Source organism: Diabrotica undecimpunctata, chromosome 3 (genome assembly GCF_040954645.1).
Source record: "Diabrotica undecimpunctata isolate CICGRU chromosome 3, icDiaUnde3, whole genome shotgun sequence".
Taxonomy (NCBI): Eukaryota; Metazoa; Arthropoda; class Insecta; order Coleoptera; family Chrysomelidae; genus Diabrotica; species Diabrotica undecimpunctata.
This window is the reverse complement of record NC_092805.1, coordinates 168,008,062-168,023,785: the sequence shown is the minus strand read 5'-3', so window position 1 is coordinate 168,023,785 and position 15,724 is coordinate 168,008,062.

The window sequence follows — 15,724 nt, the reverse complement described above, 5'->3', positions numbered from 1 at the left end:
ATATTCGCTATTTTTTAGGAGAGCTATAAAACACTTTGTGCTTCGACTAAAAATCTGTTTGTAATGTTATAGTTACTGAAAAAGTTACATTCGTTAGTTTACCTAAGTGACTATTGTTAGAATGTTAGGCTATAGAACATATCGAATATGAATTTGTGTTAAAAGATAATGTACTTATGGGTAAATATGTGGTATTTGAAGATCCTTACAAAGCTTTTGAAGGTCTTTTAGTTTTTTGGTTGCAATTGGTAACCTAAATTTGTAAGGTTTTATTGGAGAATTATTAGAAGAAGGTCTTCCCCATTTGTTTTTCATCCCTTTTGCAATGTACTACACAAAAGGTACGTCATCTGTGTAATCCGTCCTCTTGAATACAGCATCTGGATGACTTAAACCAAATGGCTTTTTTGAAGGGTAAGTGGTTATATTTTTATTGCCACTGTCAGGGTCCTCAAAAGCAATCTTATCAGTACAGAAATCAATGAAGTCATCATGGCACAAAGGCATTACTTGAAATAGTGTTGGCGTACTTCTAGCAGTGCGAATTATTTGGCACCACCCCCGCGGAGTAAAAATTGGGACATTTTACTTTGCTGCTCTATTTTGACATGCAGGGAGTCACACTACATTTGGCTATGACCAGGTTCAAAAAACCTGTGATCAATTTGTTTGATCGAGGAGTGCTCCTTAACAACATTCATACACATGGTAATAAATTTGGAATTTTTTGCTGCCCTCCGCCTGTCTGACATCATTCTGACAAATTTTGTAGTGGTTTGGCCCATCAAAAATATGTCGATATCTCTATACTGCCCAGATTTCCTTCTGTTTCGTCCCAGACACAACAGGTAACACTTTAAGATTGTAAATGGTAAGGTTGTATATAGCCAATGTAGAAGAATGGTCCACTAGCTCCTTTTGGTGTGAGAACAGCTTAGAGATCTGGTTGTATTGCCAAAACACTTTCTTGGTCCTTCATATCCTCGTTGTCTTGATTTCTAATTTTTCGTGCTGCTTCCTTGCGTTTAATATACTCAGTATAGAGAGTATCATCACCGTTTATATCTCCTTTTTGCTCTTCATGAGCATGTTTACCTATCGAATATTCATATTCGACAGTTTAGCGTTGTGAATAGTGAAGTAGGTGTAAATGGGGTCCTTAAACTAAAAATAGTCAACAATGACGTAAATATTGGACCTGCAGTTTCGCTGTTTTACTGGAATATACATCTTGACAAGCCACAGCTGTTTAGTGTATTAGCTCAGATACGTCAATTTCGCACATTCGCTACTTTACCAGTTTAGTCACGATAAGTCGTCGAGTCTAGTATATATGCGACAGTTTGAGCAGGCTAGTAGATGTTCCATGTTCTGTATTCCTCCGCAGTTACACTTGTCATTTCTGTTCAGCAAGCCCCACTTGATAAGGTTTGACTTGGTCGGTGTTACGCCAGTTCTTAATATGTGTGGCGCATCTTTAGCATGCGCCACGTCGACCAGTTGCTTGATGACCCGCTTTGTGGAATTGACGAATCTGAAATAAAACTAACAAGTATTAAAAGGTCCAATGACATAAGGTGCGGATAACGTCAAAAACGGAGCTGCAAATCAACACAGCAGCCTGTATAAAAACATAATAATTACAAGTACTACTAGGTGTAAGTAAAATCAGTTTATAGCAATTTGAATTAAGTATACTGTAGGTATTCTAATATAAGACCAAAGAATTATTAAAGAAGGTTGTAGGAATATGCGATGGTGCCAAAAACTTACATCGGTCAAATGGGTAGAACCTTTAACAAATGGATAGCAGAACACAAACGAGCTTTCAATAATAGAAAACAGATTCTACGGACGCACGTGTACATAGGAAGGCGTGTATAGAACGCTCATTTATGCTATAGTGTTGTCTATGGGTATTCAGCTTATTACATATCCACATATGAACGATGTATCTGGAGGGGATTGTCTAAAAGCTATCTATTGTTATTGTGATAGAGTGAAAGTTAAGTAAATGTATTTATGAAACTATTCATATTTATTCTTGAAGTATATTTTTTAAATGTGTGTTATATATTTATTGATTTCTGTATTGAAAATCTTTTACTAAATGATTTTGAAGTAATATGGCTCTTTAAATGGAAGTTTTTGAGACATGGACATTTTCCCAAGGTGGCTTTCTAGATAGTAGATAAGTAAATTCGAAAGAAAAGTACTAGGAGAATACTAGAACCTGTGAGGGAAAACGGAATCTTCAGGTCGATACAACAACGAACTTTATCAACTTTATAAGGAAGCACCACTGTCAGATTTTAATTGTAATGGGAGAGGATAAACAAATATTGCAATGGGAGAGGATAGGCTACCAAAAAGAGCACTGAATGCTAGAATGAAGGAAAAGAGACCGGTTGGAAAGCCAAGAAAGCGCTGCGAAGACACAGTAAACACCGACGCACAAGCCGTTTTAGGAGTCCGTGTATGGAGAAGATCAGCCACAGACAAGCAAGGGTGGGGGCAAAAAATAAAGGAGGCCAAAGGCTCAATTTGGGCTGTAGTGCCGTAAAAGAAGAAGATAAGTAAATGAAAATCGTATTTTGTAAGTGATAAATGATAGCATTAAAGGACAGAAATACATGTCACAAAAAATAATACAATAATAAATATTTTTTATATTTTTTGTCTATTTTTGTTTTGTCGATGTGTAATAAACTGAACACCCATAGACAACACTTTAGCATCATTGGGAGTTATATTCATACCTTCTGAGAACAACCCTTGTACCGAAATGTAAGAACTACATATTTACTTTATATTAAAAATTTCCCCTATAAACAAACATAAGTAATATTGATACTTTTTGCTCCAACTGATGAAAATGTTTTGAGTAACAATAATATTGTAACAATATTTTAACATAACATTTATTTAACATAAATTTTACTTGTCCGGAGATCCAAGATGACCAGAAAATTATAGTGGTCAAAACCGGTCGTCCTTAGTTAAATAAAATAAATTGTAAGTTAGTCTGTAATTTATTTCTTTTATGTCTTGTCTTTTTTGGTTCCCTTTTTATATATGGAGCTTAAGTAGCCCATTTTCCATTCCTTTTCATCAAATAAGCTTTTTGTAAATATTTGTTTTAATTCTTGTATCAACACCGAAAGCGCGTATTTTAGCACTTCTGTAGGTACGCTTCTATGTTATTTTTCATCTTTTTTAGCTCATTACTTATTTCGTTTTCAGATATATCTGCCACTTGTGTTTGTCTGTCGCTTATTTCGTAAGTTGAGAGAGTATATAGAAAAGCTTTTTCCTGTAATAATTCTGAGTAATATTTTACCCATTCGTCCATATTTGTATTGGTTCTATACCTTTTCATGGGTATTCTGTCTAAAGTTATTTAACGTTTTCCATGCTTCCCTTGCTTCTTTGTATCCTGTTTTATCTTCTTGATCTCCTGCAATCAGCCATTTTTGGTAAGCTTTCTTCTTTTTTTTTTATTTGTTTTTTAGCTTTGTTCTCCACGAATAGATTTTTTTTATTGTGTTTAGGTTTTTTTTTGTTTGGTTTTATAATTTACCTTGTCATTATCCCTTCCAGTGGCTTCTGCTGCTAGGTGTATTTGGGTTTTCATCTTATCATATCGTGCTTTATTTGTTATTTCTGGTATAGTACAAAACACACTGGAGATATTAAAACACTAAGACAAATATAGTTATAATACTTTTATGAAGATAAAACAGTCAAAACTTAATATTTTTAGTTAAGAACAACGATAAATATTGGTTTATTCTTGTTTGTATTACACATTAAAAAGAAAATTTTCGTGACAATAATTTTTAATGCTTTCTGCTAAACTGCTAAACCCTCTCTTACATACCTACTTACAGATAACAGCTTCCATGACATTTTTATATGTAGCTAACGCATGAATGGGACTAAAAATATGTATTTCACAGAAATATATCCCGAGGCCAGTTTTGCCAATATGACAGCTCATAAAATAAGTGAGTGTCCATCTAGAACGACTAATAGAATTGGCATAGCCACCTTTGATGCGAATGTGTCTGGGGTGTGGCAAAAATAGTCACGACGATTTTTAGCTTTCTTGGGGATTAGTTTTTCTCGTGCCGTTCATCATCATTCGTTATTTAGGGTAGTTTGGGGAGAAAGACAGAATCTATATATATTCAATTCGCTGAGCTTATTTTTTATAGGGTATGTGTGTATGTTTGCAGATAGCTAATAGATTATAACACTATTTAATGCCAGAAATACCATAGAATTAGTGAAAATTGCAGATTATTAAGGCATCTTTGACAACAGAAAAAAATGTAAAAGATAGAGACAACGATTTTGATAATACAGAAATATAAATCTACAAAGTTATGACTTTAACTAGAAGCAATTTAATAGAAATGTAAAAATTTACCTGCTACAAAGATTTTTCTTGCAAAATTACTAAGAAGTACAATTTACAAGTTAAGTTTTTTTATTTAATCTCAGTTGCATCAACTTCTAATGGCTATTGGCGACGATGTTTACATTGTATGAGTTTAAATTAAGGTACAATTACTTAATTAACTAAAATTGGGCAACCCGGTAGCGATTAGGTAAATACGTTTGTTGTTTTTCAGCTACAATAATCCCGACATATCGAGCGTTGCAACGAAAAGTTAACAATCAAAGTTGTTAACAAAATTAACAAATTGTTATTAAATTTAACAAGCAAAGTTAGACAGCGTGTAAAATGTGGACGGCCGTAGCTTATTGGTAAGATACTGATCTTCTAAGCCTGAGCGCACGAGTTCGAATGTTAACACCAACAACGACGTTTTCATTTCTAAAAATTATACAATACGATATGAGCCATTCACCGTGTTTCGAAGGACACATTAAGCCATCGGTCCCCCTGGGCTAGTGTGCATCGGCACCAGTTACTTTAAAAAGAGTTAAAGACGTAAATGGGTCAGGAACCTATCCGAAAGAATCGCCCCGGCAAAAGTGCCATACGATTATCCAGTACTGGTGAGGTGATGTTCTGACCTGACACCATGTTTTGATTGTTTTATGCCAAATAATCATACCCTGTATATTTTTTGACTGTATACAAAAGCATAGTGTGTTGATCTAAGCAAAAAAGAAGAAGGCGACTTAACACGAAAAAGAAGAGCCAGTATGTTACATGAAAAGACGAAAATAAGAAGATAAAACGCCACCAGACGAAAAGAAAAATATAGGAAGAATAGGATATGTTCATCTGTTACACCTACCACCTGCCAAACCTGTTCATCCATCACAACTGGCAGTACATCAAAGGATATCGCTTTTCCCACAGTCGGCAAAATTCATAAAAGCAGTTAACATAAAAACATATAAATTATACACAAAAACATACATATTGTTAAAAAGATGCCTGCAAGTATTCCTTTAACGAATAGAAACTGTTTACCAGAAGTAAGTCCTTAACTGTTCTATTAAATACATAAATATTTTACTTTTTAACATAATTAGGTAATTTATTATACAAAAGAACGCATGTTGGGTAAGGACCCTTGCCCACAACGGTCAAGTGACGAACAGGGGTCACCAAATCATTTCTGTGACGAAAATTGTAGCCACTCATTAAGGAAACATCATTTCTGCAAATAAAATTGCATCTATGTGACTTTACATAAACAACACAACTAAAAATATACAGCGAAATTACAGTTAAAATATTTAATTGTTTAAAAACTGGTCTCCAGGAATCCAAGCGCCTTCTGAACGTCATGGTACGAATAATTTTTTTTGAAGAACAAGCACCTCATTAATTCTCAAGCAATTTCACCAACAAACTAAGCAGTATTGCAAAATTGACTGTACATGAGCAAAATAGTAAAGTTTTAAGATATCTAGGGAGACAAAATTCCTAAGTTGCCATAGAACATAACAGTGCATAGACAATCTTCCCACTACATAATCAACGTGAGAGCTCCAAGACAAATTAGAATCCAGGTAAACACCTAACAACTTAGTGGAGTGGCTATTTACCACTGACCCATTGTCAAGTTTTACTAATGGACTCATCTGCATAGTAGAAGGTGAAAAGGTTACCATATTGGTCTTTGATCCATTTAAGATTAGGGCATTATTTAAACAGTAATGAGTCATACTTTTTACAAGACAGTTTGCTTTTTGTACTACATGAAAAAAATTGTTGGAATTTAGCGCAACTGTGGTATCGTCAGCAAATTGAGTGACATAACAGCCTGATTGATATTCCACGTTTTCTACTCGAACATGTTGAGCTATCGTTTATCAGTTGATTTAAATCATTGACGAAAATCAAAAATAAAAGAGGGCCAATAATACTTCCCTGTGGAACTCCGGAGAGGACACTTTCTTCTGAAGAAAATATTATATTCCCATTCACATTGACCTTAATTTTTTGAAACCTTTCCGATAAAAAGGTGTGGATCCACTTTAACGCAGTTCCTCTAACACCACTACGATAAAGTTTTTCCAACAGTATTGGATGATTTACAGTTTCAAAAGCTCGTGCTAAGTCAAAAAACAAACAGATAACTTTATTACCCTTATCAAAGTTCGATAAAATATGATTGCACAGCGCTAGTAGTGCATCTTGCACACTTATACCTTCACGGAAACCAAATTGAAACTTTTCTATAATGGTGTGCTTGTTAATATACGAGAGGAGACGTGTATGAAATGCCTTCTCATATATTTTTGAAAACACAGATAAAAGTGATAGGCCTCGATAGTTATCAAATTTTGATTTGTCACCTTTTTTATGTATAGGCACAACTAAAGCAGTATTTAGAATTTGAGGAAAAATACCTTCCTGAAATAAAAGGTTTACTAGAAATGTTAATTGTTTATATATGTTATGAGATACATGTGTTAACATAGAATACGGAATCTCATCCATTCCAGCCGAGGATTTTTTTGAGATATCTTTAATTCTACATTTTATTTCTTCATCACTAACAGGATAAAGGAAAAGGGAGTGTATAGGCGAAGAAAGATTCTTAGGTTTAGCAAGAGATAAATTACTAACCGGTAGAAGAAGTATCGGACGACCGCCCAAAGATGGAGTGACAAACTGTCATAGAGGTATCAATCCGTCAATGAACAAGCAGAATTGTTTATAAAGAGGAAAAAGAAGAAGAAGAATTTGGAGTTTCCATGTTTTGTGCATGGACAATTACTATTCCGTGCGTCGGAAAACTGTCATCTTTGTATATTTATGCACCAAAAAAAAACAAAAATATTGTTCATTAGAAAGTATTAAATTGATTTAACTCTCATAATATTTTTAAGTTTTTCCGTAAATTAAGAAAATATTCAGGTGTCTTAGAATTATGTATACTACAGATATTTTGACTATTTAGCTTCTGGTATATTTAACTATTCTCAAATATTTCGAAAAGAATTGCAATGCCAAAACAGAGCGATCCCGTTTGTGAGCTAGCAGCATCGGAATAACGGAATACATTATTGGTCAAAAGAGTCAGCCAGCGTATTCCAATTGTGAATTATGATTTTCGACTACGAAACGAAACGAATCATATTTTCTTCGGCTTTTCAAAAGGACCTTCCCGTTTCCCGTCTCCGGCCTTTCCGCTCCATTTTTCTTATTCGACACATTGGGTACAAGGGCGGCGGCAGCGGGAAGAAATATGTGAGACTATTAAAATTTGTTTTCCAAATACAAAAATGTATTTTTAAAATTTTAGCAGAATGATTTAAAAAGAAATGTTGAACAATTAATCAAGATAGTCTGGAGAAACTTTTTATTTCAAGTGTCCAAATCTTGTCTATTAATATGTCTACAATATAGACTATAGCAAGCTTTTTGTTTCGATTCAGACATCATTGTATAATCATCCAAATGTATAGTTGCTCAAAGTCCTACCTCCGAAGAGATCTTTTATATAAGATATACAATGTTATATACAATGTTAAAATATATAAGTATTTATATTTTAACATTGTCGATCACTACTTAGACAAGCTTATCAGGTTTCTAATAAGTCTCATTTTTTCTGAGTATTGCACACGGTTAATTTTTAAAATTCACTTAAAAAATTTTAACTGTGAATATTTCATATTTTTTAAATGTTTAAATGTTCTTAAAGATATAATTCAAGTATATATAGGCATGTCTGCTTAGTTTAAAAGTCTGTGACACAAGAATTTTGTTCAACTTATATATCATCAAAGATATCTGGTGACATATATACCCAATCTCCAAAAAATGGAACAAGCTAAGATGTTAAAATTGTCCTTACATAAGTTCTTGCCACAGCTTTAAACATTTTTACATTTACCCTCAATAAGCGGTTTCACCCTTTAACATTAATGGGTGATATCAAATCAACTTTCGGTAAGAAAGACCGACAATTAACCAGTTCTCATATATATATATATATATATATATATATATATATATATATATATATATATATATATATATATATATATATATACATATATATATATATATATATATAATATATATATATATTATTATTATATTATATTATTATATTATTATTATATATATACATATATATATATATATATATATATATATATATATATATATATATATATATATATATATAATAACGGATTTATTACGGCTGTCGCCGCTTCTCCGCCCCCAATTTCCATCTTTTTCTGTCATATGCAGTTGCCTCTTCTAAGTCTCTTGCCGCCATTGCTTCATCAATATCGTTGCGCCAACTTCTCCGTGGTCGTCCTCTCTTTCTTCTTTCAGGAGGGATCCATTCCAGTACTCTCCTAGGCCATATGTACTCTGGCATTCTTTTAACATGTCCGAACCAGATTAATTGTTTTCTTTCTATGTCATCATTGATATTTCTCTCCATTTTCATTTCGTTTCTTATTTGTTCGTTTCTAACTCTCTCCAGTTTCGATCTACCGCAGCTTCGTCTCAGATAATCCATTTCTGTCGTCATAAGTTTGTTTCTATTAGCTTTGGTGACGTCCCATACTTCCGAACCGTAAAGTGTAATACTTTGGACTATACTACCGTAAATGTGTTTTTTGGTTTCTCGTCGAATTGTTTTTAGAATCGCCAGAGAAGAGAGTTTAAGGCACGGGTCGCTGCTCTGCCCTTGTTTATTCTTTCCCTGATTTCATCTGCGCTATTTCCCTTCTTGTTGAAAATGACCCCCAAATATTTGCAGGATTGCACGCCTTTGATTTTGTCGTCTTCCAAGACTAGGTCACATATTTCATCTGTTCCCACTGAGAGATATTCACATTTTGTCATATTCATGTTTAGACCTGCCACCTCATATTCTTCTTGTAGTTTTCTTACCATATAGCTAAGATCGTAGCTGTCTTCGGCAATTACTACCTGGTCATCCGCAAAGAAAAGTGTATATAGCTTGTTTTCTTCCACCGTTATTCCCATGTTTCTACATTTTTTTACCCATTTCACTAAGGATCTGTCCAAATAGATTTTAAATAAGGTGGGTGACAGACAGCAGCCTTGTCTTAGTCCTTTTGTTGTTTGAAAAGGAGAGGTGATTTCTTGTCCCATTTTAATTCTTGCAAAGTTTTGTTCGTAATATTTTTGAGTGGCGTTAATAAGAATTGGGTTTATTTTCAAGTTACCCATTTCTATCCATAGTTGGGAGATCGGTACACTGTCATATGCTTTTTCCAAATCTATTAAAGCTATATGAGTTTCTCTATTTCTCTGCACTCGTTTTTCCATTGCAATTTTTAATGTGAAGATATTATCCATAGTGGAGCGTCCGGCCCTAAATCCCGCTTGTTCTTCGGGTTGTTTGTCTTTAATATCATTTTCTATCAGATTTCGTAGTACTTTTGAGTATAGTCGGCCTATAGTAGCAATCACTGCGATCCCTCTATAGTTTTTAGGATTCATCTTTGTGCCTTTCTTGTGTATTGGAGAGATATACGATTGTCTCCATTCTTCTGGAACTTCTTCTCCGTTTAAGCATCTTTCGAATAATTTTCGGATCATCTCAAACAGTTTTGATGATCCATACCTAATCAACTCTGGATGTATTCCGCCTGGGCCTGGAGATTTTTTTAATTTCATTCCCTTAACTGCTTCATTCACTTGTTCTATTGATATTTCGATTCTTTCTTCTACTTCCACTTGTTCATTTGTCTGTTTAAACCTTTCTCTTCTCTCTGTTAATAAGTTCTCAAAATGCTCTACCCATGTGTTCTCTGGTATTCTATTTATTATGACTTGGTTTTTTGTCGTTGTTCTCATCGTTTTTATAGTTCTCCAGGCTTCAGAGCTCTTTGTCCCTCCTATATGGTTGTCTAGGTAATGGCATTTTTGTTCCCATGTACTATTTTTCTTTTTAACCACTTCTCGTTTGACTTCTTTATTCAAGTTTTTATATTGTTGTTTTGTATGTTCGTCTCCCTGTTGTAATAATTGTAGATATACTTCCTTCTTTCTTTTTATCTTTTCTTCCACTTCTTTATCCCACCAATATGGTTTATCTACTCTTCGTACCTGTGGCCCTAAGGCTTCTAGCGCTGCGTCTTTCATGCAGTTTTTTATATGTTCGTATTCATCCGTCGTTGATCTGTGTGATTCCTCTAGTTTTTGTGTTAGTCTCCAGGAGTAAAGTAATTGTGTGCTCTCGTTATCTAGATTATCTAAGGTGTACGTAGTTCTCTCTATTTTTTCTCTGTGTTCTTTGTTGATGTCTGTGTGGTTCCTGTCTACGAATGGTGTATATATTTTTCCTATTACCAGGCAGTGGTCCGAGCCGCACTCTGCTCCTCTATTCACCTTTACGTCCTGTACTCTTAACTTAGTTTGTTGTCTTGCTATGAAATAATCTATTATCGATTTTAGACCTCTTGTGTGCTGATACCAGGTGTATTTATGTTCTGTTCTCTTCTAACCAGTTCTCATATTCTGAATAAATCTTTAATACAGAACATTCACGTTCATAATCTTTTCATTCATGTTAAAAAGGTCAATGATCCGACGCCAATGAACTAAATATCCTACACAGCTGCATTATAACCTCAAAATATATTTTACTAGTAAAAGAAACGATGGATTCAGCAACGGTCTGCATACAGCATTAACTTACCGAAACTTTTCAAATAGTCGAACAGCTAAAACAAGGATATCGGCTGACCGCAACATTGTTCAACCTCGCTCACGAATATGTCACCAGACAGCTGAATATTATAAGAACAGATCTCCTAAAAAACACGGTGGGAAGACTGAACTAGAAATAAAAATAATTCAGCCTGAGCCTCACACATACAACTCTAAAAACTTACGAGATCAACCAAAGATTAATATCTATAGAATCACCAGTAGAACGATCAACGAAAAAAGAATATGGAGATTTAGATGAAACCATGAACTTTACCAATTGTTTAAAAAATAAACACGAAGGCTCTGTTTTGTCTGTAGCGTCATTGGAAGAAGAGAAATCAAATAGCAGTATTTGATTATATATTACAAATTACCTCAATTATCTTTGCGTGCTCGAAATATATTCAAATCGCATTATAATTGAATCTTTTGCGACAGAATACATAGTGTCAACATATTTATCATCCTACTATTCATCATTTTAGGTATAAACGGCTCTTAAAAAAAAAGAAGCGGCTTATTTAAACGTTATCGTTCAAGAAAAAGTTTAGTTTCGCTACGAAGACATGGATTTATTGAAGTATACAATTATATATCAGTGCCAAGCCGTTTGTTGTTTTAGAGTGTTTGCAGTACTACATTGTTCATTCGATGATCAATTTTGGTTGAGACTAGACTTCATCTTATAAAATACTTATCAGTTTATCCACAACTTATAGGTACTATTATATTTTTACAATATGTTTAGTTTTTTATTACTTTGTACATGTCCCAGTCATCGAATTCTTTTGATTTTTTGTGCTGATACCTATACTACTGTCTCATGGCTTCCCACAAAGTTTGATAAATTCTTTATTGGTTCTCCTCCTCTATCTGTCTTCTATTTTTCTTCCTCTGTAGACTTGTCTTCGTCCCTTTCTTTCTCAGCAATCTCAGCAAAACGTTTATAGTTTTCCTAATGATTATAGTCGTCTTTGGTAAACAATAATATAATGTATGTCATTTGCCATGTTTCAAGTATTTTAGACTGCAATTAATATTGAATTATGGTTTTTTGTAATTTTGAAAAAAATCTTATAAGTAATAGTAACATCCAGATGAATTATGCAGTCGATATAAATTGCAAGAACATTTCTTTATTCAACATCATCACGATATTACAGCCGTTAAAAGGTCTCGACCTTCAGCTCTCTGCACCATTCTGCTCTGTCCCTTGCTTGGGTTTTTTAGTTACCAGCACCAATCTTCTCAGCATCCTGTGTTATGCTCTCTGTCTAAAAATACTTTAGTTTTGGTCTTCGTTTGTATCTTATTATTCTCACCGGCTGCGCTATTAAAATCCTTTTTATCATGTTCGATTCTGGGGCTCGAGCTACATGTCCTTACCACTGCAGACGCAAGTCTTTTCAGCACTTTTCGCTTGATTATGGAATATCTAATCCAACAAATTTATGCTTGTAGATATGCTGTAGTACAAAGTTACAACTATGCCTCTGATCTACATCTGAAAACTGGGACTATTAATGTTCTATACAGTCTTATACCAATTTTTTGAGACAGAAGATTATTAGCTAAGTATTTTAATATGCCATGATAACATCTATTTTTAATTATGATCCCTTTGTATTTCCGTCCACCAATGTTCCTTGATGTATGAACTGTTTGACTACTTCGAAGTTTTGGTCATTAACAAATAGATTTGCGTCAACATTTCCAGCTATTGTGTTTGTGTTATTCGGTATAAATTTGGTTTTATTTTGATTTGTATGTAATCCCATTCGTTCTGCTACTAATACTAGTCCGGTTAGTATTTCCGTGGTACTCGCCTTAGTTCTTGTCATAATGTCCACATCTTTAGAATATGCCAAAATTTGCATGTCATTATTGGAATTAAAACAACGTCAAATAAGATTTCTGATATATTTTCTCATACTCATTTATTTTTATTATTTTTAATCAGCTGTCCCACGTTAATTTTTTCTATTTGTTGTAAATGTCATATCTAGTCGTACTCTGTTTAAAACTGTCTCCTAAAGGACTGTGGATTAAACATAGAAGCCGATATTAAGCTAAAATTAAATGTAAGATATTCTTCATACATTAAAAAAATTGTTCTTATATTTAAATATTTGACTTAAATGTTTTCCATGCACGCCTATGATTAAAAATCGTCCAAAAATTACGGAGTGAAACCTATTGAAGTCGTTCGAGAATGCTAACCGTGAAAATTATTATTGATATGTAACACTTTGAGGGTGCCAAATAGACATGTTATATTCATAAGAGTCGGGTTGTGCAGCAGAAAGGAATTTGTATTATGGAGATGTGGTGATATGGTGATATTGTATTCCATTTATGTATTTCTCTTACGTAGTAATACATCATAGAATTTGTATATATGTATGTAATGAAAGACACTATAATGTGTTCTTTAAAAAGTAAACTGTCTGTGGATTAAGTCGATACCTAATCTATTTTGTTCGGTACATAAAAGTATATATACATTATTCCTTTTCTTTAATAGACACTTATTATTACGCTGGCATTTGCATTATCGAATTTGTGTATATTTTCACCCATCTCAGACTGATTTAAAACAGACTAAAAAAATACTTTAAGTTCTTCTTTTTCGGAAGCTGTTTGTTATAAATCGGTTAGAAGATATTGTTCTTCTATTTCCAGATATTTATTACTATAACAGTTTCTTTGCTATTCCAAGTTTTAGTCTAATTCCTATTTTAATGGAAATAAGCTACAATTGAAGGTTAAAATAAGTTTATTGACCTTTCAATTTCCACTTCGGATATCGAAAATATTTTAAACTTCAATTGTGGCTTATTCCCATTTAAATAGTAATTACTTTAGGATGCCAGACGAAAATAGCTTCACAAGTTTTATTTTGTTTCTTATTCATGATTTTATTGTATTTTTAGACTTTTATTTTATAATTTTTATCTTATGTCCATTAGTACAATATAGCGTCAGTCATATATAGTTGGTTCCGTTTATTAATAGTTGTATTTTGTTGTCGTTTTCTGCAGAATGGTTTTAATACGTTTCCATTGTTTCTCTACACGATTTTAAAAGTAAAAAGCTACAGATTAACCGTTCTCTAAATATATTAAACTAATAACTAACAGCAAAATGAAATACTTCTTCAAATCTGTCTATTTAAATCAGAACATCGAAATCTCTAATCTGTTAAGTCCTCTAAATCCATTCAATTTATTTACATTACAATTACTTAATCAAAAATCCTCTTTAAGGTCACGCGCTCCCATCTTATCATCCCAACTCACACTAAAATCCTAAAGTAATAAATCCAACTTTTTGCCGTCGCCCGAGCCCGTGGAAACAGTAGATAGAAATTGAAATTAGAGGCATCATATTGGGCCGCCATTAATCAGTCGACCAGGCTACTTGATCGCTTGATCCTCTTTGTGGCTGAGGCGATTATTTGGGTGATTATTGTCGTGGTTATGCAATCGAAAATTGAGGAAAGGAAGGGATGGTTTACGGTACACGAGCTGTCGTAACCACCTTCAGAATTCACAGGATGGATTTAGATGAAATTTGATAGTATTATATATATATATATATATATATATATATATATATATATATATATATATATATATATATTAATGTGATATTAAAAGTCAGAGGTGCGCCAAACAATTAATTAGCTAATTAAATAATTAATTAAACTTATTTAAATGATGCAATTATGATTTTATCACACTATTTAATTCTCTTATCTCAGGGTTATATTCGTCCTTCAATATCTATGCTTTACATATGATAGGTAAGGTCTAAGGAATATTGCAATAATAGTCATAAATGATACAAAATTATATATTGAAATAAAATTCACACTCAAATATCTTAAACAAAAAATATCTCATATAATGATTATCAAAATTTTGTTCTACGTACGTGAACCTTCAACAATGAATGTTATATACTATATAAATTAAAATTTTAAATCAAAATTGTTGTTCTATATCTCCTGATAAATATTTCTACCTTTTCTAAAGCAATTAAAAAAAACTTTGTTGATAAAAAAAACTGACGAATGGTAACAAAAAAAAACTATCTCTCTGAAGATGAGTTGTCCAAATCCTTGTTCCTTGTAGCCTACACTATCTATTCTTCGCAGTTCCCTAAATAATCAGCAATCTTACAACAAATTATTGCGAGCCTCTCGTCTTCAATGATCTCCTTCAGATGCACGTATCATTCAAAAGACGCTAGCCTCTTCTCCTCTCGATAAACTGAATCTCTCGTTCCGGCCTGAACAGTGACTCTTGGAATATATAAGTAGAAAAGTATGACTTACAATATTTTACTGGATCAGCTTCCGTCAGGATACACTTACTCCACGAAAATTCACAAACATTCACCTCCAATGCTTACTTTCACTTGGGAACCGCCAAAGAAACACGACTGTTCGCCTTGCACCCTTGAAAAACAACTCATTATCTTTTCTCCCTCAAAAATCTAGCTAAACTCTTCTTCCTACATAAATCTCCCACTTTTTCCACTCTTTGCCAATCAAAGTTCGTCATACGTATTCCCATC